Here is a 27,413-nt window from a genome sequence, read left to right on the forward strand (position 1 = left end):
GTGGAGTTTGGAGACTGATTCAGAAATGCACTTATGCACAGTTTTTTTTCTTTAAAGAAGAAAAAAAAAAAGCCATTGCTATTCCAAACAACACTCAAACATGTGTTGAAGCTTCTGACGAATTTCAATGGCATCTAAAATATAATCACTATTCTAAACAAAAAACCTTTGAAAGTTTTAGGGAAGGACATGCCAACTCAGAACCAACAGAAAAGTGCAGTGGTTCTTTGATCTTTAATGTAGATCAAAGCATGCACACTTATATTCCATTACAGCAGTGGCTGTATGATTCTGGGGGAAAAAAAAAAAAAAAAAAAAAAATTAGAAGTGCGTTTCTGCCAACTTCTGAAATGCATATCCACATCCTACAGGCTGGTCCAAGGCCTATCAAATGTCTAATAAAGGTCTACAAGAATCTCAAGAGAAAGTTACTCTGGCAAAAGCCTTACTACAAAGGTATGCTAGGACATACTAACCACACCCTACCTCTGGTTAGGATGAAAGGCGGATGCAATTCTTACAGACCTGTGTAAGCCAATGCATTCCAAGAGAAGTCTAAAAAGTATAAAAGGAAAATTAGGTTTCTTATACAAAAACTAGTCCACATACAGAGTCCAGTTACAGTTATGTTTCACCTGACAAGAACACTTGCAAAGAGATAGGACTATTTAAACAGAGGCTATTACCTCCAAATAACCCAGCTTTCTTGACAAACTACAAAACCCAATTCACAGGTTATTTACATGGGAATAATTTCTTTGATTCCAGAGATGTAGCCAATTTTGGGATAAAACACAGCAATTTTACCACCAATCCAGAAAACTGTTAGTATCTTCAGCTAGCAGTGATTAGCAATAACATAGAAGTTTATGAGCTGCAAACCCCTTAAAGGGGAACCAGAAGTACCATTACTAAATCTCTTGCAAGAAACCAGCACTTAGCGGACTAGTTTTTCTTACTATCTACATGTCTTTATTGTTACCTACCCACTGACACCCAGTCTTAAGTTTGAGGGAAAATTAAACATTCCTCTGGTCCGGAGAGCCATCTGCACAGAACACCATGTGGATCCTGTTTTCTTTATGTTCCCTTCATTAGCACGCGGAGACAAAAAAGTAATTTCTCAGCATTACAGCAAAACTAAGATCCTAGACAAATCAGGAATGCTAGGCAGCAGCTTCAGCATAAACACTGGAAAGAAAAATAATTTGCCATCTAATTCCACAAACTGAAGAGATGGATCCACAAGCAGAGGCCCAAGAGTGAGAGACTATTTGGCCAATGCCAAATACCATTTCAGGGAAAACAAAGAGCGAGGCAGGTCTCCCAAGAGCCAGAAAAATGGTTGGCGAAATAGCAAAGACTAGTGACTCCTAACATACACACACCCCACTCCTTTAGAATTTAAAATTGAACTTTATTAGCCTCCCACTCTTATGATTCCACAGTTCTGAATAGGAAAGGACCTTATTTAAAATGTCTCACTTCGCCTGAAGAGAAACATTATAATGATTACACTGTTGTATAAACACCTCTGCTCAGGGCACCTCTTTGTTTGTTTAAAAACAGAAGTCTTGTTAAAATGCAGCTTACTTTTTACTACGGGAGAGAGCATAAAAAGAACTGTCTTAGCAGGAGGCCCTGTACTCTTTAGGGATTGAAAAGGAAAGAACAACCCAGAAACCTATCAGCCTTAGAGTCATTATTCTGGCCTCTTGGAAACAGATACAGAGATCAAGAGCAAACAGATTAGCAGCCCTTTAGGCAAGGCTTAAATCTTGATTTTATCTATCACAACGTAAGAACAAAAAACAATAAGAAAAGCTAAAGAGTGAGCTATGTTTAATTTATATTTCCACATTACTAAAAATTAGAAATGTACAACGTTCCCTAAGGGAGAGGATAAATTTCTAATTATTCAAATTTTTAAATTTAAGCATATCAGACCACAGCTCTGCGTCCAGAACTGCATTTGAGGCTAATCCTCAACTGTATCCATTCCCTGCTCATGATATCATTTATGCAGATATTTATCTTTCAGCCCATGCTTATGTGTTATTCTAAGCCATGTGTGAATTAATTTCCTATAGTTACAAAATACACATATTTCATATTGATTTTTCTGTATTTCAAGATTTGATAAAATTCTAATTAGTTTTAAAATGTTTCTTGAAAACACTTTTCTATTTCTTCCTGCAAAGTTGTCAGCACTAATTTTTACAGAGGTGCCTGTACTCAACATCTTGTCCTATAGAAGCACAGAGAAACAAGTTTTATTTTTCATCCATGAGAATTGCAGAGTTCCTTTCCCTACTGTAGTTACAGTAGTCAGATAGCCCGAGTTGGCTAAGGTGTACCCTCATAATTTCCATTTCAATTCAGTGCGATATTCTTGCTTGTTTCTCAAACTGAACTGCTGCACTCAGTGGCTGTCTTAATTATGCAGTTGCCAAAGTCTACCTCAAGAAGGATTGCATCTTGGAAACACAGCAGAACTACTTATGCATTTAGTACACAACAAACTTCAGAGGTTTAGAAGGATGGCACTGCATTTCCAAGCTTCAAGCAAAATCAAGTAATCTCACTTATTTTTAATACACATGTACAGAACCGCAAAATGAGAGTATGTAATAAAATCAAGAAACTAAATTATCCTCTCACTCCTTAAACAAACAAATCAAATTAGAGCTGTATCTGATTTACAGAAATAAATTTACACAGAATTTGACCCAAAATTCATATCAAAGGCAACCAGTGCCCTAGAGCTAGCCAGGAAAAGCTGCCAACGGTCCATCAAGAGTTTTAAACAGAAGCCATTACCTACTGCTGATTTCTTTTTCAGCCTAGGAAAAGAAACTGCTCACCAGATGCTGAAACCTTCAGCAGAAAAGAATCTATTGTTCTCTTCTCATTACCGTGAGGTACATGAAAAGTATCTTCCCTTGACTTCAACGTACCTAGATGACTACAGACTAGAAAGAGGAGAAACAGTCCCTATGTTTTATTAAACACTTTAAAAATTGATACAAAGAATGCTCCAGTAACAAGAGCTGACAGCTTTGATTAACGTAGCCACATTTCCTTCCGATCCCTGTATCATATCCATTGTAATTTAAAAAAAAAATAAAAATAAAAAAAATCATTCTACTTCATGAAGTTCATGAAACTTCTAAAACCAACCTATTTGTAAATTCAAAGCAAACAGAAAATAAACCTGAAACTTTACTCCCCACAAATCATGCTACATAAAACTGAAGGGTCTATACCTAGGAAGAAGCCCCTGTCTGTACTGTGTGATTAAACATTATTACATTAAGTACTCAAACAGGTGTCTAGAGTCACTACATTACATCCAGACAGAAAAAGCAGAATGACCTCTGCCCCAAACCATCTCCAATCTGAATATATAAAACAGATAGACAAGGGGAATACACAAGACAAGTGGAAGGAAACACAAAACATTATTCAACATGATAGTTTATTTTCCTTAAAAGGCTACAGACAGAAAGAGCATTCCCAATAGTCCCATGTGACATGAAACAAGGTTTCTCATGTGGTAACGGTATCATCTTGCCTTAAGATCATTCAGGCCTATTTTAGTCACATTCTCTGTTGCTATTTTTCTTTTTTTATTAAAGTAGGCAAGAGCAAACAGCTTTAAAATCATATTACCTTGTCTCAGCCAATTGTTTGCCAATGTAACAATATAGTATTGTAGTGTATATTAAAGTTCAAAAGTTAGACTTCAAAGCAAAACCTATTGAGAAGAATTATTTATAAACTATAAATTAAACTGCAAGAAAAAGCAGTGGTAAGGGTTTCTGGTTGACTGCTGGGGCAATGGGGCACAATAGGAGAAGGGATCATTTAAATCCTTTAAATTTATATTTTAACTTTTAAAATGTTTGTGTTTAAGACAAATAAAATTACTACTTTCACATATGCATAAATACTGGCTGTGACAGCACTAGGTGTTGAGTCCAACATGTGTACATGCTTCCAGCACTGGAAACATTCTGTTTTTGAGGACAGAAATTTCTTCTATTACTTAGTGACAATTAGAAATCAAGTTCATTTCAATAGGATTACTTCCAGTCTTACCAACATACCAACTGTGTGCACAAAACCAGACCTTTGTCCACTGGCTACAGCGTTTTGGCATTACCAGAGCACAACCAAGATTTGATTTTCCTGGGCCCTTCCGGAAGCAGTTTGGGAAAGAATTATTAACACAGAAAAGACCACAAAACCTTATGCAAAACCTTAAAAGGCTAAGGAAGACCCTACAAACTGCATTTTTTTCGTTTTCTGCCCAAACTGACTTGGAGTTATGGTATTCTTTCAATATATGCTTCCGTCTTTGATGTAGCTATTAACTGAATGTGCCACTGACCTTCGCTGGATGACAGAAGTAATCATTTCCTAAGGAGGAATTGCTTTCAAACAGTTCTTTATAATCAGGCAGGCCTGGGACTTCCTTTAAACACAGGCCATGCCTCTACCTATTCTTCTGTTTTGTTTATTTTGATTAAACAAGTGTATCTCATTACTAAAGAACATGCTAAAAATCTGTTTTATTTCCAGATTGCTGTATTCCAGAGTACAGATTATCTTCCCATGTTTTCTTGAAAGAGACTGCATGAACCTGAACGAGAACTATTGGATACTAAACACTTCTGAAAATTACATTCCGCTCATAGGAGCACATAGGAGGTTTAATCCTCAATTATTATTTTTTTTAAATCTGGCCCTAAATCAAAGTATTAAGCAATCAAAACCGGCTTATTTCAGTGTCTAGAAAACTGATGTGGTAGACCTTATCAACCCTGCAATTTTTTATAATCAGACAAAACTTATTTTTGGTGCCAATTAGCCCTCTGGATGCCCCAAAATGGGAAGAATCTCCCTGCAGAAATTATGTCCTTTGCTCACGGAGAAAGATAGGTCTTCCCAGTGTTACTGCTGCACATTTGCCACTTTCTGTTACTTATACGATCACTGATCTTAGAAGAAAAAGCATGTACAAAAAATAACAACTACAACAAAACTTTTTCTTCTTCTTCTTCTTCTCATCTTCTGTACTAACTAAAGGAATATACACATAGCTCCTTGGTCTCTTCTAGGAAATTATGTCTCAGGATTTGATATATCTAGACCCTTGTTCTGATATAATAATAATAATTTTTTCTTTCCTGCCCATCAACCAGTGTGCTATTTTTCAATACCCCTACTAAAGGTGAAGTTTCTGAAATCCAGACCTGTTACCTGCATTGCATGCATTTTCCTACCCGTTCTGTTTATATATTGAGAAATACTGCCACGTTGGTTGACACAATCTGCATTTTACAAACCTATATATCTGCAATGTAGAAAACCCCTTTCCTGCATATTAGCACAAATTAATTCTGCTACTTTAGGCAGTGTGACCTCACATATGTCAAATATCCTTTCTACCAAGGGACAGAATGACACTAGTTCTTTTGGGTACCTGAGGTTAAAAATGTTGGCCAAAATTTAGAAAAAAGACGTATTTAGCTGTAATCTCTGAGGTGCCATCCACCAGGCCTCTAAGAAGAATATTGGTTTTACAGGACAGCTTTCTAATCTGGGTAAAGCACATCTCACATACAAACCCCCAATACATCCCCTCTCAAATCAAGATAACAGGATTCCAAAGAGGAATCTGGACTTCTGTGAAGGTATTTATTCTTTCACTCCTCTCCAGATTTTCCCTCCACAGCCTTATTTGCTTCCTGTAACACAATGAAAAATAGTTTTTAAGGAGCACAATTGTTCTAATTTATCTATTGCCACCTCTCCTTCTTAGAAGCGAATCTGCTTTTTCCCATCTCCAGATTTTTACTCTTTTTTACCCCTGTTATTTAGTAATATCAAGGCAGGGGAAGAAATATCTCACATTACTATTCTAAATTCTAGTATGCAGGTTGCTCAATATTATATGCAAATACTTCATAATATATTGATATACTCCCTTTAAAGTTCTCTAGTCTCAAAGGGGCTGAGACAAAAGGTTCTTCAGAAACAATTAGTGATGCCACGTATTTCCAGTTCTCAGTATTCAAATTAGAACACTATAAAGGAGAAAGATTTTTACTGATCATTTTACTGGATGATCTTTACCCAAAAAAAGCTCTCAACTGGCTCATCACCTACTTCAAAGTAGGTCTCCATGAATTCAGACCACTTCCCTCCATAGGACGCGCTTCCCCTTCTCAGTCTGTTCATCCTGTATCCATACATTTCAGCACTCCAGCCAGGAGACTACCCCACTACATCTCTGTTCTACCAACGACACCAAACTCCTGCAATTCTATGCCAACTTTCAATTCTTCCAGTTTGCTTACTTTGCTGCATGTTTTCGTGTATCAGTAATTAGAAAGAAGCAAGTAAAATCAGAATTCTTTAGTCACAGACAGCTGCTTTAAAGCGTGTGGCTGCTCAGACATCCAAATCAAACTTACTGAGCTGAAGAAGTTACTTCTTTTAATACTGGAAGATTCTTATTCTATAACCTTGTGGAGTCACGGTCAGATGATGGCTATTGTAGAACATTCCCTGAAAGTATGTATTTATAAGACAACACCTGAAACATTAATAGCTTGACACTGCCTAATGCAAGCAGCCATAATCAAGAACACAAATAGACAATTTATTTTAAAATTGCTATTACTTAAACAGTAAACACATCTCTCTTGTATATAATAACTTGCAAGTGCTACTGCTTATATTGGACAGTAATTTCAGCAAGCTATTCAATATAATTTGCCTGTCTTTTAATGAAACTTAACTGCTGGAAATAAGGAGATACAAGTTGACACAAGGTTGTCACAATGCACAAGCCGATGTTCTTCTGACTGTGGACTGAAGTTCAAAATCAGCTCCTCAGAGATAAATGGCTTCCACCGAGGTAGCTAAATGAAGTTTCAAGGACTTGATTCCTTAGCAGCGATTTGTTCTCAGACTTGAGATTCTCTAAAAGAATCAGAATTTACCTGCCTGACAAAGAATTTCTGTTATTCCTAACTCCTGAGCCAGGAGACTAGCTATCTCATTATAAGCTTACTGTTTGGGAATTAAAAAAAAAGTACTAACCCTGGTCTTTAAAAACGGCTGAAAGGGAGACAAAGAAGATATACACCGTATCAATATCAGGTACCAAATCAAAGACTAGCAGGAAGTCCTTGCCATACTTCTGAAATAGTGTGATAAAATTTCTTTTTTTAAAACAAATCAAATTATTCAGGTTGAGGATCCTGTATTAAAAGATTACCAGTATTTTGTAACTGGAGCTACAAATTTTGCCCCAAATTAAGTGGATTTCTTCAACCTCCCTCATTTCTCTTGAGATCATGGTTTAAGAATACAGTCATTATTTAAAGTACATCATGAACTCATGAAGTTCAACAAGGCCAAGGGCAAGGTCCTGCCCATCGGTTAGGGCAATCTCAAGAACAAACACAGGCTGGGCGAGGAGTGGATGGAGAGCAGCCCCAAGGACTTGGGGGTATCAGTGGATGGAAAACTGACCATGAGCCAGCAACGTGCACTCGCAGCCCAGAAAGCCAACCGTGTCCTGGGCTGCATCCAGAGCAGTGTGGCCAGCAGGGCGAGGGAGGGGATTCTCCCCCTCTGCTCTGCTCTTGTGAGACCCACCCCCCTGCAGTGCTGTGTCCAGCTCTGGGGGCACCAACATCAGAAGGACATGGACCTGCTCGAGGGGGTCCAGAGGAGGCCATGAAGATGCTCGGGGGGCTGGAACACCTCCCCTGTGAGGACAGGCTGAGAGAGTTGGGGGGGGTTCAGCTGGAGAAGAGAAGGCTCTGGGGAGACCTTAGAGTGGCCTCCCAGGACTTAAAGGGGCTACAGGAAAGGTAGGGAGGGATAGGATGAGGGGGAACAGTTTTAAACTAAAAGAGAGTAGATTTAGATTAGATATAAGGAAGAAATTCTTTACTGTGTGGGTGATGAGACACTGGCACAGGTTGCCCAGAGAAGCTGCCCCCTCCCTGGAAGGGTTCAAGGCCAGGTTGGACGGGGCTTTGAGCAACCTGGTCTAGTTGAAGGTGTCCCTGCCCATGGCAGGGGGGGTGGGACTAGATGATCTTTAAGGTCTCTTCCAACCCAAACCATTCTATGATATCATATGATCTGAACTAAATTTCATAAAAACAGATGTTCAGAACTTCATAAAATGCTTTTTAAAAATGGATTAAATGCTTTTGCCTCTAACATAATTTAGGGTTATGATTCTGCTCAACTCCGTAACAGAACTGGATCACTTACTGTATCATCCAATTTCTTGTTTTCAGAAATACAATAGTCCTACCAAGTGAGTAGGCTTCAGCACCACAAAAATCATGGCCATTGCAAAGACAGTGAAATGCAAAAGACACATTAATGCAAAGATAAATTATCAACTGAGAGTAAGGAGCGAGTGCACAAACATCAACAATATCAGCAAATGAGAATGTTAGAACAAGAATATTAACACCCTTCTGTATTTCACAACTTCTGCATACTTTTCAGATTTAAAAAGTCAGCAGTAGAATTCTGTATTGGCATTTTCAGAGGACTTTATGGATGCTAGATTTCAACCTGTAGAGTAAAACGCTTAGGAAAATTAAGAGCAAGTTAAAAGATTAGAAAGAATTCCAGAACATTTAGTTTTTGTGGTTACTTTCATCCACATTATAATGTCAAATCCATTCCCTGGAACTAAGTTAAATCTCACAGATTTACTGAGCAGCCCAAGTAGAAATATCAGACTATTTCAATATTTGAATACTTCAGTTAATAAATGTTTAATATTAATTATTTCTGGTGTGTCCATTTTAAACTTCTATTTCAAAGACTCATTTCTTAAGGATGGCCTAATGCAGGACAGCTTTGATGAAACTCAAAAAGCTCTTACTTTCCAAGTGGTCATCTCTATTTCCAGGCCAAATCCTCAAAAAATAAATTAGACAAAACTGCCTTTGATGTCTGCTGAAGGAAAAGCAAGTTTTGTTTGAGTAATTAGCCCAGGACCAACAACAGGGACCCTGAAAGAAGTCAGTTCTCAGAAAAAGCAGTTTCTAAGCTCTCCAGAGGACAGAACTGCCGGACTAGGCGTCTTTCAACATTAAGCTTCATATTCCCTAGGAAACCAAGTGCAAAACAACCTTACAATGTTAATGAAATGCTAAGATGGAATACCAAGTAGTCAGATATAGCTTATAGTAATCTTTCTTCTATGTCAGCTGTGGTCCCATAGTTGTAAGACAGTACTTCCCAAGTCCTTTTTCTTAAATACAAACACTAGTGTCTTTTTTGCAAAGTGAAAAATCAATATTGTACAAGCACTGCCTAAGCAGTTAATACTTACATTGCTGCAACGTTGGGCTAAAAATATACAAACCTCCTGTCTCACCCCAAACCCTATTCAGAAAGCGGGACTGTGTAGAAATTTTATCATTCATTTATGGAAGCCACCAAAAAGTGCAGATGAAAATTTTGCCCTCCACTACAATCTGTTTGGAAATTAGAAAATGAGGCAACATAAGGAGACATACACTTCTGGGAATAGAAAAAAACAAAAACAAAAACCACCACACCACCACCAAAACCAAACCAAACCAAAAAACCCCAACAAAAAAACAAAAACCACCCAAAAAAGCAGCAAAGTCTAACTTGCTTTGAGAAAGCTATGATTTATCAGCTTAAATACAGAACTTCTACAAGTGAAAAAAATAGCTTACACTGTGAATGCTAACAGGCAGCAAGTAATTGAATGTATATGTTTGTGGAGAGTAAATGTCCAAAACTGATCTTCTAAACTGTCAAGCTGAAGCTGATACTTACAACTAGCATGAACTGATTGGAAATTTTGTTAAATCCTGGAATAGAAGTGGCATGTCCCAAATTCTCTGATTAAGAGAGTCACATGAGACAGAACCACCAATGATGAGGCTGAAGACCTGTTGTGCTTTTGCAAATACACTGTGTCGATTGGGAAACCCAGACAGCTTGAAGTTCTGGAAACTAGAGGAAGCTGAAAAGAAGGGTACCCAAAAAGAAGCAGAGGTCTCATAAGAAGTGGGCCAGGAAAAAAAAAGCTCAAGATCCTGACTGAAGGAATGATTCTGAAGGCAAAGGCAGATCCTGGAGATCAAGCAGATGCATGATGTGAATGCCAGGGGATGCCCAGGGACCTTGGTCAGTAAGGCCCAAGATCAGTAACTACAGGCAGTGGTGCAACACAAACTGACACAACTTTCTGTCCAACCCAGAGCAGCAGTGATGTCCCAACTGGGAAGGGAAGCCAAGACCAAGCGAAGACAATGCTAGCAGGAAACAAGTGTGCTAAGGAAGGAGGGTAAAAGCTCCAGTCTTGTTTGTTCTTAAATAAACCCCAATATCCAGATCCATTACAGGTTGATTACTCTGCCTTGCTCATGACAGGAACTTCTCCTTCAAGAGAAACTTTCCACCACAAAAAGCTCACACTACCAGTATTTTTAAAACAAAATAGAGGCAGACCAGGGAAAAAAAGCCAGAGTGAATAAGGCAAAGGAATCACGATACAATCAAATCCTACCTGAAGGCAACAAAAGAAAATTACTCTTGGTAAACCTATTAAGATTTCCCCCATCAGGTTCCTTCTTTGAATGGTCAGAGCAATATACAATTATTTTTATAGATGTATTTGCAGGCACATATGTATATATATTTACACATATCTGTATTTGGATCAAGTGGAAGATACTCAAAGGATAACTGAAGGTGATATGCTAGTTCTGCTGAAAGATGTGAAGATACATGTAGTAACATTAAAAGAAATCCGGAATAAACTCATAGACTGAAGACAGACCATTTTCTTGGCTAATGCATGTACTCTATCAGTCTACAGCCACAGCAGATAAAAAGAAATTGCCGTGTCTATTTCCAAAGAAGCAGACATGAAGCCTAATAAGCCTAACCATGAGACTGAATTGGATAAACTTTCTGTTGACCAGCCAGTACCCTTTCTCTGATTCCTCCTAATGTCTGACTTTTCAAATCCTAGCAGAGAGATTTGTGGGTTCATGTGGCTTAGCAGAAAGTGCACATATTTCAACAGCAACAATCTTCATTCTGCTTATTAAAGTAGAAAAAGCAGGATGGAAAAACAAAGCAATTTCAGTCAAGTTAACTAAATTCTGAGTCAAGTGAAGTACAACTTCAGCACAATTACGTGTTAGATTCAGTAAGACTCAAGAGCAAAGCAGGGCCAAGTTTTCAGGATCTTGTTCACCTCCCCATCAAATATATACTTTTCATGTGAAGAAATGGAAATCCCCAGGCTACTGCAACTCTTCTCTAAGATGACAAAAAAGAAGAAAAACGATTAGTAAGTGATCAAGGAGCAAGAATACAGACAAAGAATTCAAAAGTCTAATGTCTTGCTTGCTAATTCCGTTGAGAGGGAGCTAACGTCAGTGACTGGCACTGGGGGAAGGACTATTAAGACTGTGGGTCCTTACCTGTGCTGCTGCATATTCTTCTTGAGAGAAGATGTAAGGCATTATGGACACAGACAGTACACATATTATGACTCTAAGCAAAACATGAATGCAAGCATGCAACTAAGAACTTGAAGCAGCTTAAGGCATAACATTTCAGATAATTGTTTGATTATCAATGAAATCTCCAATCAAAAACATAGCTTTGTACAAAACAAAGGAAAAGCCTTAGATCAGTAAAGAAGTGATGGCATTTTAAAATAGTTAAAGCATAGGGAAGAGTACCCAAGGTAAGCTGGACTTGTCCCTTGAGTTGAAGCTGATACACACTGACTTGTTACCTAAAATTTCCACTAACAGGTTATGGTGGTTTTTCTATACTCTTTTTTTTCTAGCTATCAAAAGAGAACGCCAGTGAGCAAAACCTCATCAGACCTGCTAAGAAATCATGGTTTATACCAAAATTCCTGTATCCCTAGGAGCAGCCATAACACAAGAATCAAATGATACCTATTTAAGGCCAGGACAGGTGGAGACTGAAAGTTTAACAGGCTGCCACTGTTCAATCCAGAGACAGCAGGAGTGAGAGCAATGCAGATAGCCCAGATACACACTGTTTAACTTCAGGCATCTAGTATTCAGTTATCAATGAAGAGATAGACATGCAAGCAGCTAGATAATTTAGGTGCTCAGGTTCTTCTATGCAAACTGTCATTTGGGTTAGCAGCTTATTGTCAACACAATGTAGTTTTAAAATCGTAAGATATTGAACCACTTAAAGGTAAAAGATGAAAAGGAAATTTGCTTGTTGTGCTCTCAGCCTTACTGGAGTTAACGGAAGATGATGATCAACAGGGAATGCCAGCAAGGTTAATAAAAACAAGACAACAACGGGAATTTTGAGGTTACAGTGAAAACAATGTCTGCTCAAAGGCAGACAAAAACACATTCGAAGAGATGATTTACTACTTATTTGCAAGAGACAGTCATCAGATCTGAACTTCAGCCTTAAAACTTTAATATTTTATCCTGTAGTTCGCAATAAATTTTGCCTTGTCCACAAAGGAGACCTAATCAGTGGTACTTTTCCCTAACAAGATAACATCTGGCAATAACAATTATATTGATTATCTGATTCCAGCTACCTTTGCAGAACAAAGCCTTGGCCATAAATGAATAATTCTCTCCTCTCTATCATGGTTTATTATGTATTAAGACAATGATTGAACTGGGGGAGGGAACTTTCTGCCGCTAGTCTTTCAGGTATATTTAACTACCACCTAGCTTCTTTTCCTAATAAACACACAGTGACTGGATAATTAAGCCTTATGCTATGTTTGCTGACACACTGGGTTTTCAGGGCCCACTTTCATTTTGCTCCTCCCACAAAAGCAGGCGTAAAAACCAGCCTACATGAGTGAACTGCTGAATTGCTGCACTGTCAGAAACACCGTGCCTTTATGACAGCAACATTCTTCTTAAGAGACGCAAGAGAAATGATCTTTAGTAAATGACCGTTTTCAGACCTAATCTGTTTTATAGCTAGAAAGTGAATTAAACAATGCTTCTAGTGCATGGGAAAAGCAACCTCCCATTGTGTCTCTTCCACCTTCTTCCCTCTACTTACCCATTCAAAAAAATCAACAAAACAAAATCACTCAGAAATCCAGAACGCCTTCACCATCGGCTTACTGCAGGATCCTGAAGAAGGGAGATACCTGGGCCAAAATCTAGCAGTTTGACACTAGCCTCCTGGCATGTCCCACTATGAGAAATTCTCCACAAAAGAATTATAACCAATGTCAACAAATAAATACAGCTGCAACATAGGGTAATATGCAAATGATGTTTGTAATTAACCACTTGTTCTGAAAATACTAATATCATTCCATTTTGTAGATTCATTAATAGCAAATTAAACAGATTATTTTTATTGCTGTACCCTAGTTTGGGCTGTGTGCATTATGCAGCTAAATAGCATTGATAAAACTACTACACTGTTATACAGAAATGCAGAATGTAATTAGTATTCCACTTTGCATATGCAATTGCTGCGATACTATAATACAGAATTAACTGATAAACAAGATTCAGGATACAACCATTTGCCCTCTTTGCAATCATTATATTTCTTAATGAAATGGCATTGCTCAATTTAGCTTCTAAATATCTTAACACAGAGTAATGAACTTGAGATGTTCTGGAAAGAAGGCTAGGGACTGCTGCGTTGATAACAGCATTGTGTTCCCATGACAAGAATGAACTGTTAAATTATAGGACATTAAAAAAAAGTTCATTGTGTGATGAGGATAACATTGTGCTTATGCTATATTAAGTCTGTTCATTCTCCTTTCCGTGTATTTCCAATGCATCATAGTTGAATATTTGGGGTTTACTTAATTATTCCACAAAGTCATAAAGTGAGGAAAAACAAGACCTAACTGTACTGCAAAACAACTCATTCCTGAGTTCCTACTTCCTATTCTTTTCATTGATTCTAATAAAGTTTGCCTGTGGGCATTGAACACAAATACAAATACTGTGAAACACTCAAGCTTGCAGAAGCTTGGTAGTTTGCCACAGTTTCATTTTCACAACAAGAAAGAACAGTACAAATTAGGAGGGACATCTCTGGAGATATCCATGGCCCCATATACCCGGCATTTGGGAACGCCTTGTTTGAAAAACAAGTTACAATACTGAAACTGGTAGATAAAGTATAAAACAGAAAAGGTTACTCAAAGGATACCCTCTACAAAATAGCACCACATGAATTCTGCTGTCTTAAAAAAATTGTTTTTTAAATCACTACATCAACACACTTACTTGGATTCCTTTTCTACCACTTCAGGAATCACTAAATTACTGTGTCAAACTCACTTCCTGCTGCAACCAAAGATGTCATTTTAGAGTGGCTACGTCTTCTTTTTTTCTGTTTTCTGTTAATGTCTGGGATAACATTTCACAGAAATATGTTACTTCTTGAGGTGCATTCACCTTACTAAGTGACACTTTAAATGCTTTTATATTTTATGCTTCTATTTCACTCTCCTCTGGAAGTATATTATATAAACAATGTGTATAGGTGAAAAGACAAGTCACTGAAGAAAGTACTTGAATCACTCAAAGACCTCAAATGCACACAGAATTTTGCTACCTTACCTCAAATCAGAGTCCTCAGCTGTCACACTCTGATCTATATCAGGATCTAGAAACGCACCAAAGCAGCATTTCAATATTTTCTTTGTGGTATCTAACCATAGTTATAGTTTCAGATATTGCTGTTAAATTGGAACTAATAGTTGTGGATAAGTGTCATCCACCCATTCTCTTCACTTCACAGGCAAAACATTTCTCTAAACTATAAACATATCCGTAAAATGAGAGGACACACCCATTTCCAGAATTTACCACTTGGCATTAAAAGCAAAATCACTGCTTATAAGCTTAAAAGCTTATATCACTGTTTAAGAAGGAAAAAGAATGGCAGAGACAAAAGCAAGTTAGGGAGTAACCACCAACAGGTACTTTCAGCTACATTTCAAATTCCTTTATTTTCTCATTAAACAAACTGCATGATTAATTAACCTAAGATTTTCCAACTTGAATAACTCCACATAAAGATTAGCATCTCAAAATCTTTAACCTATCACTAAAAATTAAAGAGCATTACCAAAAAAATGGAGCAGTCGCTAATTCACTGTGATGTGGTGAGAGATCACCCTCTGCTCTTGTGATAGCAGCAGTTTTTTAATAGGGCTCTCATTAAATCTCCCAAAGCATGTTCATTCCCCAAGTCTTGCATGCAGGATATAGATTTGAGAATGTTCCCTCCAAAAAGATCAAAGTTGTTTTCAGAACTGAAGTTTACCAGTAACACATTTAGAAAAGCAATGCCACCCCAGTATAAGTTTTTCTCATCTTGAAAACACATTACAATATTAAGCTGGCGTCATTATTCCTTTTTTTACTGAACAAAGCACAAAAGGATAAGTAACATGGCAAAAGTCTTAAGAGTGACAAAGCTGGAGGCAGAATTTCAATATGATATCCTGTTCCTTATCCTACTTCCAAGACTACACAGCTTCATGTTTATCCTATTATTTACATGAAAACACAATGCCTAGTAGCATTAGGGTATCTTTGTGCAAAAAGAAAGTTAAACTGTATTAAAAATACTGTGACAGCAGTCTGCAAAACCTTCATTGAACAGGTTCTAGTATATGCCAGTGGGAATGTCTCAAGCTGGCCTGTAAAATTAATTCCTTGTTCTTTTTAGATGAACCTATCTGGAACCAGAACTAGTATTAATTAATACATTTGAGAAGAATTGCAATGTCCTATTTTATACTTCATCTAACATCAACTCTGTGCTGGATATAAACCTCAAATATTGACTAGTTCCCAGCGTAGAAGCTTGTAACATCTAAATTCTAACTGCTTCTAAAACATTTTGGAAGAAAAACAGCTGTATCTTCCAAGGGAAGTGGAATAGCAATTGTTTTTCCTAGCACTCTCATTTTACATCAAGACAGATTAATCTCTAGAGTAATTTCACTCATTAAAATGGGTTTGGCTGATTACGTTTCACCTAAGCTCTACTACTATCACACTAGTGCTTGTTAACTTGTTAATTAAAAATGCAGGTCCATCAAGCTAGTCAGAAAATGAGAAACCTCATCAGAAATGGTAGTCTCTATAGCTGCTAATTTTTGCATGCCTAAAGCCAGTTTAGTACACAGGAGAGCAAACTATAAAAGATAATTTTTTTCTTTATGCAAGAGCAATGAACAATGAGTAATAAAAGGTATCAATTATTTACATTGCTTTCCAGCAGTTTAGAATTTCAAGAGGAGAAAAAAAAGAGAAAATATAAGAAGCTATACTGCTTTTAAATAAAGAGTAAAAATTTGGTGAAATGCAGATATCTCTGAACAAAGAATTTGTATAAATGTATTACTATTAATTTGGAACCAAAAAAGCCATACCTAGCTTGGGTTTCTTCTCAATTTCTTAACAATATGAATTCTTTGCCAAAGTATAATTTCCAGAATTGAAAACGAGTATCAGAGAAGCCACTGAATAGCTCATATGTGGTGTTACCAAGCCAAAAACTATTACCTTGCAAGAGGTGATGCTTCTGGGAATATTGAGAAACCACAGTTGCCCTCTGCCTCCTTGGCTTGAATCAAATGTATTTATGCATCGATGGCTGAATATTTGAAGAAGAGTTGCTTCCACAGACATGGAGCTTGTCTCCAATTTGCTGATGTCGGAAACATGGCGTATACTGGAAAAAGTCAGCTCCCCTTGGTTTTTGGGGTTCTTTTTGTTGGTTTGTTTTTTGTTTGGTTGGTTGTTTTTTTTTTTTTAAAGAAAGAGGTAAGGAACAGTAATGAAAGGAACATGAAAATTGGAAGTGTTGAAAATGTTTCAAGATGTGTATTAATACTCATGAGCTAATAAATATCATCTACCAGTGAAGTAAACCTTTCCACAGGAATGCAGATTACACATTCTATGCTTAAGTTTTTATCTTGCTGTACATAAAGGGGATAATTAAATTGAACATTTCTTCCTGATGCTTTTTCCTATTTGATATTTGTTTGTGCATTCATTTAGATTTAGGTTTGGTGGCCATACTTAAACTCCACTGCATTATTTATTATCTGAAAGAGTAGAAAGCACCCTGGAACTAAACAGAGAGTACAGACCAATAAAACCAAGTTCACAGAGAACTAATCAGCAGAGTTGTATACTGCCATTAGGAAGACATGGCACCAAAAGAAGAACTGGAAAGAGTGAAGGTGTGTTAGAATTTGCAAAGATCATTTTTAAAATAATAGAAATTGCTTTAGTTATTTAAACGACCAGAATTAGATCTGCTAAGCAAAGATCAAAGATCCTGTGGATGCTAGGAGGACAAGAAGGATGGACTACAGATAGGGACCAGGTACTCTCCCTAAAAAGAATCTCAAATTACTGCTGTCAGACAGAATGCTGTCCTAGATGTGCCGCTGCTCTCGTGAAGGAGGATATTTCACATCATCTAAGACAATTGAATTGAAACAGAAATGTTGAATATAACAAAGTAAGAACTAACAAAAGCAAGGGCATAGAGAGGGAAACCACTGCACTCTTATAAATCTTAAGACAAGAGCTGATGGCAGGGAACATGGACAGACCGAGCTGTGTCCAGCTCAAAATATTGAAATCGTAGTTTTCATAGAATGCATTTTAGATTTAGGATTAGTATTAAAAGAGTTAATGAAATAAGTCAAAGAATAAAAACAATGGCTACCCTGTATTGTATTCAAGCAGCTGCCATACCCACGGTAACAGTATTGCACTGTTTGCAAGAGCTGCAAAGAAAAGGCATATTAACTTTCTAAGCCTTAAAAAGGTACCACCCTATCCATCAGGCATTTGATGAATTTGTCCATTTTAGCTCTTAACAGAAGGGGCTCAACAAAAGACTGACCTCTTCTTTCTTCCTTCCTCAAAGTCCCTAAATTATTACATTACAGTGGTTTAGAATATTGATATAACCATACATTTTTCTAAATAATAAAATACAAAGAAAAGAAAGGGCTAGCTTTCCTTTATGGTATTTTCTTAATGAATTCAAGAGGGAAAAAAGGGATATCAGGAGTTTATGAACTGTTTAAACATAAAGCCAAAGAATTATAAAGTTCCAAACCATTAATCCATTATATACTGTGAATTGGACAACCCCAGTGAGATATTATTTCCAGAAATGAATCGAGCAAAGCCATCAGCAAATAGTTAACACTCTGAACCTCTGAAACACTTTTTGATTCAATTCAAGCTGCAAACCTCTATGTTTAGAAGCTAATTTACACTGGAATCTGGAATTTAATCATCTCTTCTCATGCATTTGAAAAAAGGATGACTTTACTTCACATAGTCTAAATTAACTTTGAAATTTTACTACGTATAGTAATATAATATCTAGTCAGATATGCTGATCTTACCTTGAAAGAAATTAATTGCTTGATTCCTCCTCTTAATATTATCCCGATGCTGATAAAATTTCCCTAGGCAGCACTATGAGATGCTCTGGACTTTGATCAAATAGAGTAGGATGTATATAAAACCACATAAAGATCATCAATGATGGGGAAAGAAACACTTTTTAGACAGGAGGAAAGAAGAGATGGAAGGGAAGTAATTTTTCCTTTGATCCAAAGTTCACTGATTTCAAAATAAATCAACCAAAGGCCATTGAAACAAGTAAGAAAAGAGTTGTATTTGCAAAGTGAGTATAATGTTGAATTTTCCTTTTTTTTGTTTTGTTGTTGTTTGTAGTCAATAAAGCTTCTACACTGTGCCATTATTTACATCACATTTACTGCAAGAACACTACCAAAGTGATTAGCTATGGATTTCCAAAAGTGCTCTGAAGAATCCTCTGGAAGAGGAAATTCTGAGAAGTCTAGATGTTCAGGCAGTAAATCAAGGGGAAAGTTTATGATTTTCTCTTCCTCGAGAAACAAATTCTGCAATCAGTAACAAGGAAAAAAAAAACCTGTAATCAATATGAAGAGAGTCTTCCTATGCTTCAGACTGTATGAAGGCAGATGTGTTTTCCGATAAGAGTCCTCTAGCTCAGGAAGAAAAATGTCAAGTATTAGCATGATCTAGCGGGTTTATTCTTGTTCAACATTTGAAGAGAACAGCAAGTTCTTTGATCCTTCCAAGCAAAAGCCCCAACCTTCACAATGCATTTAGGCTCTCTCTTAATAAAGTAAAACAGTGTGATATTAGAATAAGTTATTATCAGTTAACATTCTGAACATTTAAACAGGTTTATTATCATCATGCTGGGCTCTACTGTTCCAGAGGAGTTCATACCAACAATCCTTCCACAGAACAGGATCTGAGAGCAGCCATTTTTAAGGATACTAAGAAATTCTCCAAGAGGAAACTCTATAGATGGATATTTAAAAAATAAATTGTTGTAAGGGCATGGGAATTGTTAATTTAATTCTTTGTAACTCTTAAAGTGAGAAATTTTCCATGCAGTAGAATTACACGAAAGGGGAAAGCAGCTTTCCATAGTTTTTGGCAAACTGGAATAACCAAGTTGCAGTATCTGCATACTGGTCCACAGATTGAAGTAAAGCTTTACTATTTCTACAGGATACTGGCTTCTTCCATTAAAGAGTAAGCAAATGCAATGAACTCCCAATTTATTTATACCACACTCATATTAATAGTATCCTCTTCTCACTTATTCGCCCCAAATTAGTAATTAAAATGTTGAGGTCTGATACTGGATTCTTAAATATACATTCCACAAACCACAGCTATGCATTCGTATTATCTTTGTGTAACTTTAACCAATTTTAAACAAAATAACTTTATATAATTTGCAAATAATTTGCACTTTTTACCTTTCACAAAAAGTGTATGTTTTTATTTATAGTTCTATATTATTTCTTATTCTTCATAACGCAAAGTACATTAGGCATAACATGCCTTTATTTACAATGGAATACAAAACGGTAGCTAAGTGTATCAAGTCCTTTGTGATGTATTTACGTATCCAATAAGCAAAACAGTAATATTATCTGTAGATAAAGAAAAATGCCTAGTATTGTAATCTACAACACAAATTAATGATTGTCTGCTACACAAAGATGCTAATCCACTCCACAGTGAAGCACTGGGGAGTATTATATATATTTTTTTCTTTTTTTTTTCCTTTAAATTATTAAAATAAAATGTCATTGCTTACCTATAAAATCACTTTTCTTCTGTCTTTTATGTTTAGTAAACTTGTAGTTGGCACTCAATTGTTAATATAGCTGGAAAAGAGCGTATCGGGATTTTTCACAAGCAATTAGGGTCAATTAATGCTCAATACATTACTTTCCATTTGATAGCTTATACTATAGCAGATATTTAACTCATAAGCACTTATTACATTTTCTGCTTACTAAGCTAGGCTGAAGACTTCCAACATCCTGTTTTTTATTCTTGTTGGATTTTTATTTTTAAAGTTATATGAGAAACAAAAATACAAACATTTATTCTTTGAGACACGTTTATCTAACATACGTAAGCTTTTATTTAAAAATGAGTTTTTCTCTTTTTTTGGCCCTGCATATAGGCAAACTGCAAGGTATCAACTTCTCTACTTGGAGAGGAATCAATGGCTCTGCAGACAGCCTCAGTACGTGTCCACCCTGAGTTCCACCACAGAGACAAATAGCAAGGTTCAATCCATGACAGAAGTAATGCTGCAAGGTGATGACCAAACTCTGCTCCTCACTCAAAACATCACTTTGCATCAGCATTATTGAGCTAACACAGAAATTGCAATCCATTCACTTATGAGCCACAGCCACCAACAGTTAACCAGGCAGATGTCTGAACAATAAGTCACATTAACCTTTACCAGCAGCAGGTAGGAGGAATCCACAGCTCTTGGTTCCAGCCCACAATGAATGTGTTTAAGATCACCCTGCACCTTTCTTAAGAAGAGCAAAGTTGTGCTTAATTAGCTTTAATGTTACGAAGAACATCAGAATCTATAACCACTCATGCCATTGACAAACTGACCTCTGCAGCTTTGTTATTACTAATAGTACAGTAATGACAGTAAAGTAAGTTTTCACACATGCAACTCCTTTTAATGATTAACTAAATGTCTGATTTCATTTGAGAACAAATACATTTCTGCCTTCAGAAAAAAAAAAAACCTGAGAACTAATTCAAATAAGCAGAGATATGTACATCTGGTTTACAATTTAACCAAAAAAAAGAACTTTTAATTTTTCAGGAAAAATGTGCAACCAGAAAACTAAAAAAAAGTTTGAAGGGAGAACTGTAAAAATAGAAGGAATGTAAATTGTGGGAAATGTTTATGACAACACGAGTTCTCAAAACAAATGCCATGGATAACAGATGCAGAAAATTCAAATATATGTGAACTATTTTGACTTAGTATTCTTTTCAATTTGCATTTGGCAAGTCACAGAAAGTGAAAGGCTAATCTGAAAGAGTTATTTCCAAAATGGGTTCCTACCCCACAGTCTTTCCTGTAATGCAGAAATTGAGCTTTATAGGTATAACAACAGAAATGACTAATGACCCTTGACATTAGAATTTAAAATGTCCTTCATGCAAATACACTGGTTCCTTGACTCTTTTGTAATACAATAGCAAGCAGGTATTAGAATTGGGGAGGAAAAAAAAAAAAAAGGCTAAAGGAGATGCATGGAAATTACACAATGAAGTAGTTTCATTGTGATATTGAGAGAAGTATGAAATGAATACAAGATAACGTTGATAGAGGAGTCTAGCAAGCCTTTTCCCTTCAAACTATCCATTCACTTAGATTGCCCTCATTGCAAAAAAAAGATTACAAAAAAATCAAATTACATGATTTAATCTGCTCAGCAAGAGCTTAAATAGCAGGAAACAATAATTAATTTTAGTGAGAAAATAAGAGGTTTCTTCTTAAAGGGACAATGTCAAATGAAATTGACCCACAACTTACATAAAATCACATCAGCTTTTTGAAAAATTGAGCAACAGAATTTCCATATTTTAAAAACAATAGAAATTAGCATTTAATATAAGTAGTCCTTTGTCTTTCAGTACTTTTAGCACAAACATGGCTGCACTCCATTGCCATGTGAACATCTGAAGAGTGAAGTTACAAAGGATGGCTGCACAAGCTCAGAGTTTGTCTCTAAAAGCTGAATCCTTCTCTGCCCCTGGAATTTCTCTTCCATGTCCCTTTTCCTTCCAAACACACTCCCTCTGCTCAGCTCTGGGACCCAGCATGCCCTTCAGAAATCACACTCATACCCATCATAATACACACTTTGCGTTATGTTATAAATTGAGTTAGTTCAGGGATGGGTTCAATGCATGCCAGGGTGGGGAGAGCAGAGTAACAGATCCCTGGCCACTGGTAGGGAGTTGTTAGAACAGTTCAGCTGTCCCACATAACTTCCCCTTAAATTCAAGTCAATGACAATTATTTCAGTTTCCAAATTTCAAAAAACGGAATAGGAAACAAAATTGAGCATCTGTTATTTTAAAAGTATTTTTTACAACTAATGTTATTTCATTAGAAACACAGTTTTAAAAAAATAAAATTAAGATGTACAGACATGATTATACCTACCATTGTACCAAAACGTAACAACATCAGACAGACTATCCATAGCAGATTTCAAAGTTTGTAATCTCAAGGGAACATTCATGATTTGAGATGGCCATGAACTACAGGATTAGATATGAACTTAAGACATTTTCCTTTTAACGAGTCCGCCTTTCACAGATTTTCAAACACCTCTAGAAAAACTGATATTCAGAAGGAAAATACTGAAAAAAGAAATCTTTCCTAAAAAGGTATAAGCAAAGTTGGTTGACTTACTGTTAGCCCCTTAACATACCAAGGCATAGAAAGGGATAAATATTTGTCATGAGGAGAAACAAAAAGAGTTCAAACGAAAAGGACACTCAGCTCCATTTTTATAGTTTCTATCTGGTTTACTTTCCCACACTCGCAATGATCTCGAGTATTTTGTTCAAAACGTCTTTTTCTACCAATTTGATCCTTTTCCATTGATCAGAAATTGATTTCTTTTACCTTCCTTATTCCTAATAGAAAACTAGAGCAACGCTGGGTTGTGTAGCTATTCATTTGCATGCCCTCCATCATCAATGAATAACTCTGGAAACAGTATTATTAAACATGTATTCCCTTACCATGGCAAACCCAAATATCCCCTGAGAAGATGCAACCAAGGAAAACTGATTTTAAGTTGCAAGAAAGTTGCCTGACATGGGGCAAGCAGTAAAGACGTTGGAATGTTTCCTTTTCATCATATCAAGAGGAAGGAGAAAATACCAAAGCAGTGGAGGCATTAGACATTCACTGTTAAAACAAACTGATACCAAAAGATGTGAATATCACCTAAAAAATTAACAATAGCAAAATAAAAAAATCAGAACTGAAATCCATTCTCAGAGCTCAAGGGCCAGATTTCTATTCACCCCAAAGAAGAAGAGGCTGGAACACACGTGTTTGCCTTGGTCCCAAGCAGCTTTATTGCACTTAGTGACAGCAACAGCTGCTTTACCTATAACCCAAATCTAAGACTAAACTGCTGCTCAGCCAGAGCTGATAATTGTATCTTTAAGATTTGGAACATACTCCAACTCTCCCAACTACATGTAATGTAGAATGATATAGCCCATTAACATTAAACATTTTGGGGATAAGACTGAAATAGAATCAAGTTACTTGTATCAGACCAATCTGACAGGTTTTCTTCTGTGGCAAAGCCAGGATACCCTACAAGAATGATTAAAGGACGCTACAGCACAAATTATAGAAAGATGAAAAAAATTAACTAGAAATATAAACAAAGTAAATATTCCATTTTGCTTCATTTCCACAGAGAAAAAATAAACTGAACTTCAGAATCAGACAAGGATATGTCTCATGGGTAAAGCTCTATATGTACTGAGAATTAGCCCAAAACTAGATACTATATCTAAACTACAAAATAGGCTGCAGATGGGAAGAACAAGTGACCCTTAAACTTTAGTTTAACTACATATTACACAAGACAAAATGTACAAGCAAAACAATTTGTTTTGCAGATTTTGCACAAGGAAATGCTATTTGCAGAAGGCTAAAAATGTTCTCCCAGTATTGCATGTTATTTGGATTATCTATTATATCAAGAGGCAAAAAAATTAAACATCTTGAAAATCAGATCCACTTGTCATGAAAAGAAAATTTCTGAGGCTCCAAATTGAACTTCATCAAAAAACAATGCAATTGCTCCAGTACCAAAATTTAAATGGGAAAAGAAATGCAAGGTATACAGGTTCTGAGACTATTTCTTGTAAATTAGAAAGATAATATTTCATGGGTTCTTTGCTGAATATTTGTGTACAGCAGGGACCAGAAGTACCAGAACATCAGTCATCATTTAACATAGGGCCTGTAGTTATGATCTATGATTCCTTTTGAACAGAAAGATAAATGTGTTGAAGAAATTAAGAACCGGATAAAACAAAGTCAGTACAGAAGACTCTGGAAGCTGCAAAGCTGTAGGAAGAATAAGAAGACTGCAAGCAGGGATATTTTCAACTTGAAAGGAAACAAGTGAGGGGGATGGGGGGAGTCAAAGAATGAAACAAAACTTTCACAGTTAAAGCTTGTTGTCATGTTTTTGGACTATGATTGGAAAGCCTTAAGATCTAAGTACAATCATTAGACCAGCTTTCACCTCAAATATATTTATTTACATAAGACTGGAAAAGGTGCTTTCACAGAACCCCTCAAGAAGCTGTGGGTCAGCTCCATTCCACTTTCCTATCTCTTACTGCCATTTGCCATATATGCAAACAAAACTGATAGTAAAGATGTGAATATCACAAGAGACTTCCCCTCTACTAGAGAAGATGTCTTCACGCAATACTGATGAAGTGTCATTCATTTCTTGCTATTGAAACGGATTTAGAAAATGGGGAGTTCAGTGTCCAGAGACCACCAAATTCTTGCAGAGAGAATTTATTTTCTTTAAAAATTCCAGGCAAAAATCTAAGCTGCTCTCTGTAGCAGCCAGAGTATCCTAAAAGCCTACTGAAAAAGAAAAAAAGATTCCAGTGGAATATCTTAAGAGATTAATCTCACTTTGCATTAATTTGCTGATTTATATATTCTGAGGACCACTTCAGAGAATCCTTTGAGCAAGACAGGACTACTTCAAACACACTCACCCATCTTCTCCTCATCCCCATATTGATGTGCTCCTCCCTGTCACAGGTCAGGCTGGGATATCCAACAGCACTGAAAGGGCTGTTCCCCTACAGCTTACCTGCCTCAAGTTAGCTAACCCTTATCTTCAATACTTACTATACTCCTGTTACTCCTCTGAGATGCAGCAGAAGTCAGACAGAATGCTTCACAGACTTGAGTCCTTCATTTCAGAAGCTTACAGGGAACACAGAGCACTACTTCATTTACTAGATGAGCAGAGAGAGCAGCGAACCCATCAGCTGACATGTATGCCAAGACAATACACACCACTAAATGCCTAGCTGATGCAACAGCATGCGATTGCCCCTTCCCTCTGAGAGGAAAAATAAATTTCTGGCTTTATTAGTGTATCACTATTGTAATACGGTGCAGCTCCAGCCATGGAAATTACAGCAGGGATAATGGTAATCTATCTGTCTTTACAGAAAGGGCCCCAATTCTCCTTGTAACATGTGTAACTCTCATAAAACATAAGCACACTAACACAGCACATTAAACCTGGTGAACTGGAACATCTTTTATGAAGGCAAGTCCAGTTTTCTGTTCGGTGGGCAGTAAGTCATGCCACGCTGCATGCACACAGCACAGTCACAGAGGAAACCTGTCTCCATGGCATTAGGAAGTTAATGCAGCCCTTCCTTAACTTGTGACATTGGGGCTATCATCACAATAGCCTAAGAAAAACTGGGAAGAAGCTCAGTACATAATCTCACATGCCCCTTTACGTACCCTTTTTTTCTTTTATGTTTACATCCAGTTGAAGAATACTTCAGCACTAATATAGCCATCAAACCCTCTCCTTGACACATGAATACACAGGTTTTCCAAGGTGTGTCCACTGAATCATGTCAGAATTTAGTCATTGAATGCCAGTTGCATCACTTTTTGTTAATCCCTTTGTTCCTTTAGCCCAAGGCTAGTATTTCTTTTGATCAATATAAATCTTTTCTGTCATCTTATTTTTGCTGTCATTCTGTGAAGTATTATGTTGCTGAGCCAAGATCTTCATTTATCCCTAGTATTGCAGTCCTGTCACTCCTGACAGTTACCCTGTGAATATATCATTATCAATCTCCCTGATCCTCCCAGGTTTGTACATAACCTGGGATGGCTCCTATGACTGGACAGTTGAGATGGAAGGATACAGGCTCTTTAGGCAGGACAGGCAGGAAAGATGAGAAGCAGGGGGTCAACCTGTATGTCAGTGACCAGCTGAAGTATACGGAGCTCTACCTGGGGGTGGATGAGGAGCCGAACGAGAGTTTATGGGTCAGGATTAAAGAGAGGGCAGAGACATATTATAGTGTGGGTCTGCTACAGGACACCTGACCAGGAAGACCAATTGGATGAGGCCTTCTACAGACAGATGGGAGCAGCCCTGGTCCTCATGGAGAACTTCAACCACTCCGATATCTGTTGGAGGGACAGCACAGCAGGGCATAAGCAATCCAGGAGGTTCCTGCAACATGTTGATGATAACTTCCTTCTCCAAGTAAGGTACATCAGTGATAAAAGGAAGACTAGGGAAAATATGGGTCCTCTCTGGAAGTAAATGAGAGACCTAGTTATCTAGGACATAGAGAAGGCTGAGGTACTCAATGACTTTTTTGCCTCAGTCTTCACTGGCAAGGGCTCCAGCCATACCACCCAAGTCACAAAAGGCAAAGGTGGGGACTAGAGGAATGAAGAACCACTCGCTATAGGAGAAGATCAGGTTCAAGACCATCTAAGGAACCTCAAGGTGCACAATTCCATGGGACCTAATGAGATGCATCCACAGGTCCTGAGGGAACTGGCGGATGAAGTGGCTAAGCCACTATCCATCATATTAGAGAAATCGTGGCAGTCCAATGAAGTTCCCACTGACTGGAAAAGGGAAAAGATAACCCCCATTTTTAAAAAGAGAAAAAAGGAAGACACAGGGAACTACAGGCCCATCAGTCTCACCTCTGTGCCCAGCAAGATCATGGAGCAGATTGTCCTGGAAATGATACGGTGGATAAGGGAAGAACAACTGACATCATCTACCTGGACTTGTGCAAAATATTTGTCACTGTCCTGCACAACATCCTTGTCTCTACATTGGAGAGACA

General features: G+C 37.2%; 1 protein-coding gene across 4 annotated transcripts in view; it reads right to left on the bottom strand.

Moving 5' to 3' along the window:
- Positions 1-27,413, bottom strand: part of FHIT (fragile histidine triad diadenosine triphosphatase) — a 620,171-nt gene that overhangs the window by 451,468 nt on the left and 141,290 nt on the right. Inside the window, exon 3 of one of the 4 annotated variants that reach the window (XM_074835877.1) lies at positions 526-555. The exons of 1 other annotated variant lie outside the window; for it this stretch is intronic. The gene's annotated coding sequence lies outside the window, so the exon portion shown is untranslated. Of the gene's footprint in view, positions 1-486; positions 556-14,663; positions 14,710-27,413 lie in introns of those variants that run through there. 2 more of the 4 variants (XM_074835875.1, XM_074835878.1) reach the window with 2 other exon arrangements.

The sequence above is a fragment of the Strix aluco genome, chromosome 11, assembly GCF_031877795.1.
Source record: "Strix aluco isolate bStrAlu1 chromosome 11, bStrAlu1.hap1, whole genome shotgun sequence".
In the NCBI taxonomy this organism is placed as follows: domain Eukaryota; kingdom Metazoa; phylum Chordata; class Aves; order Strigiformes; family Strigidae; genus Strix; species Strix aluco.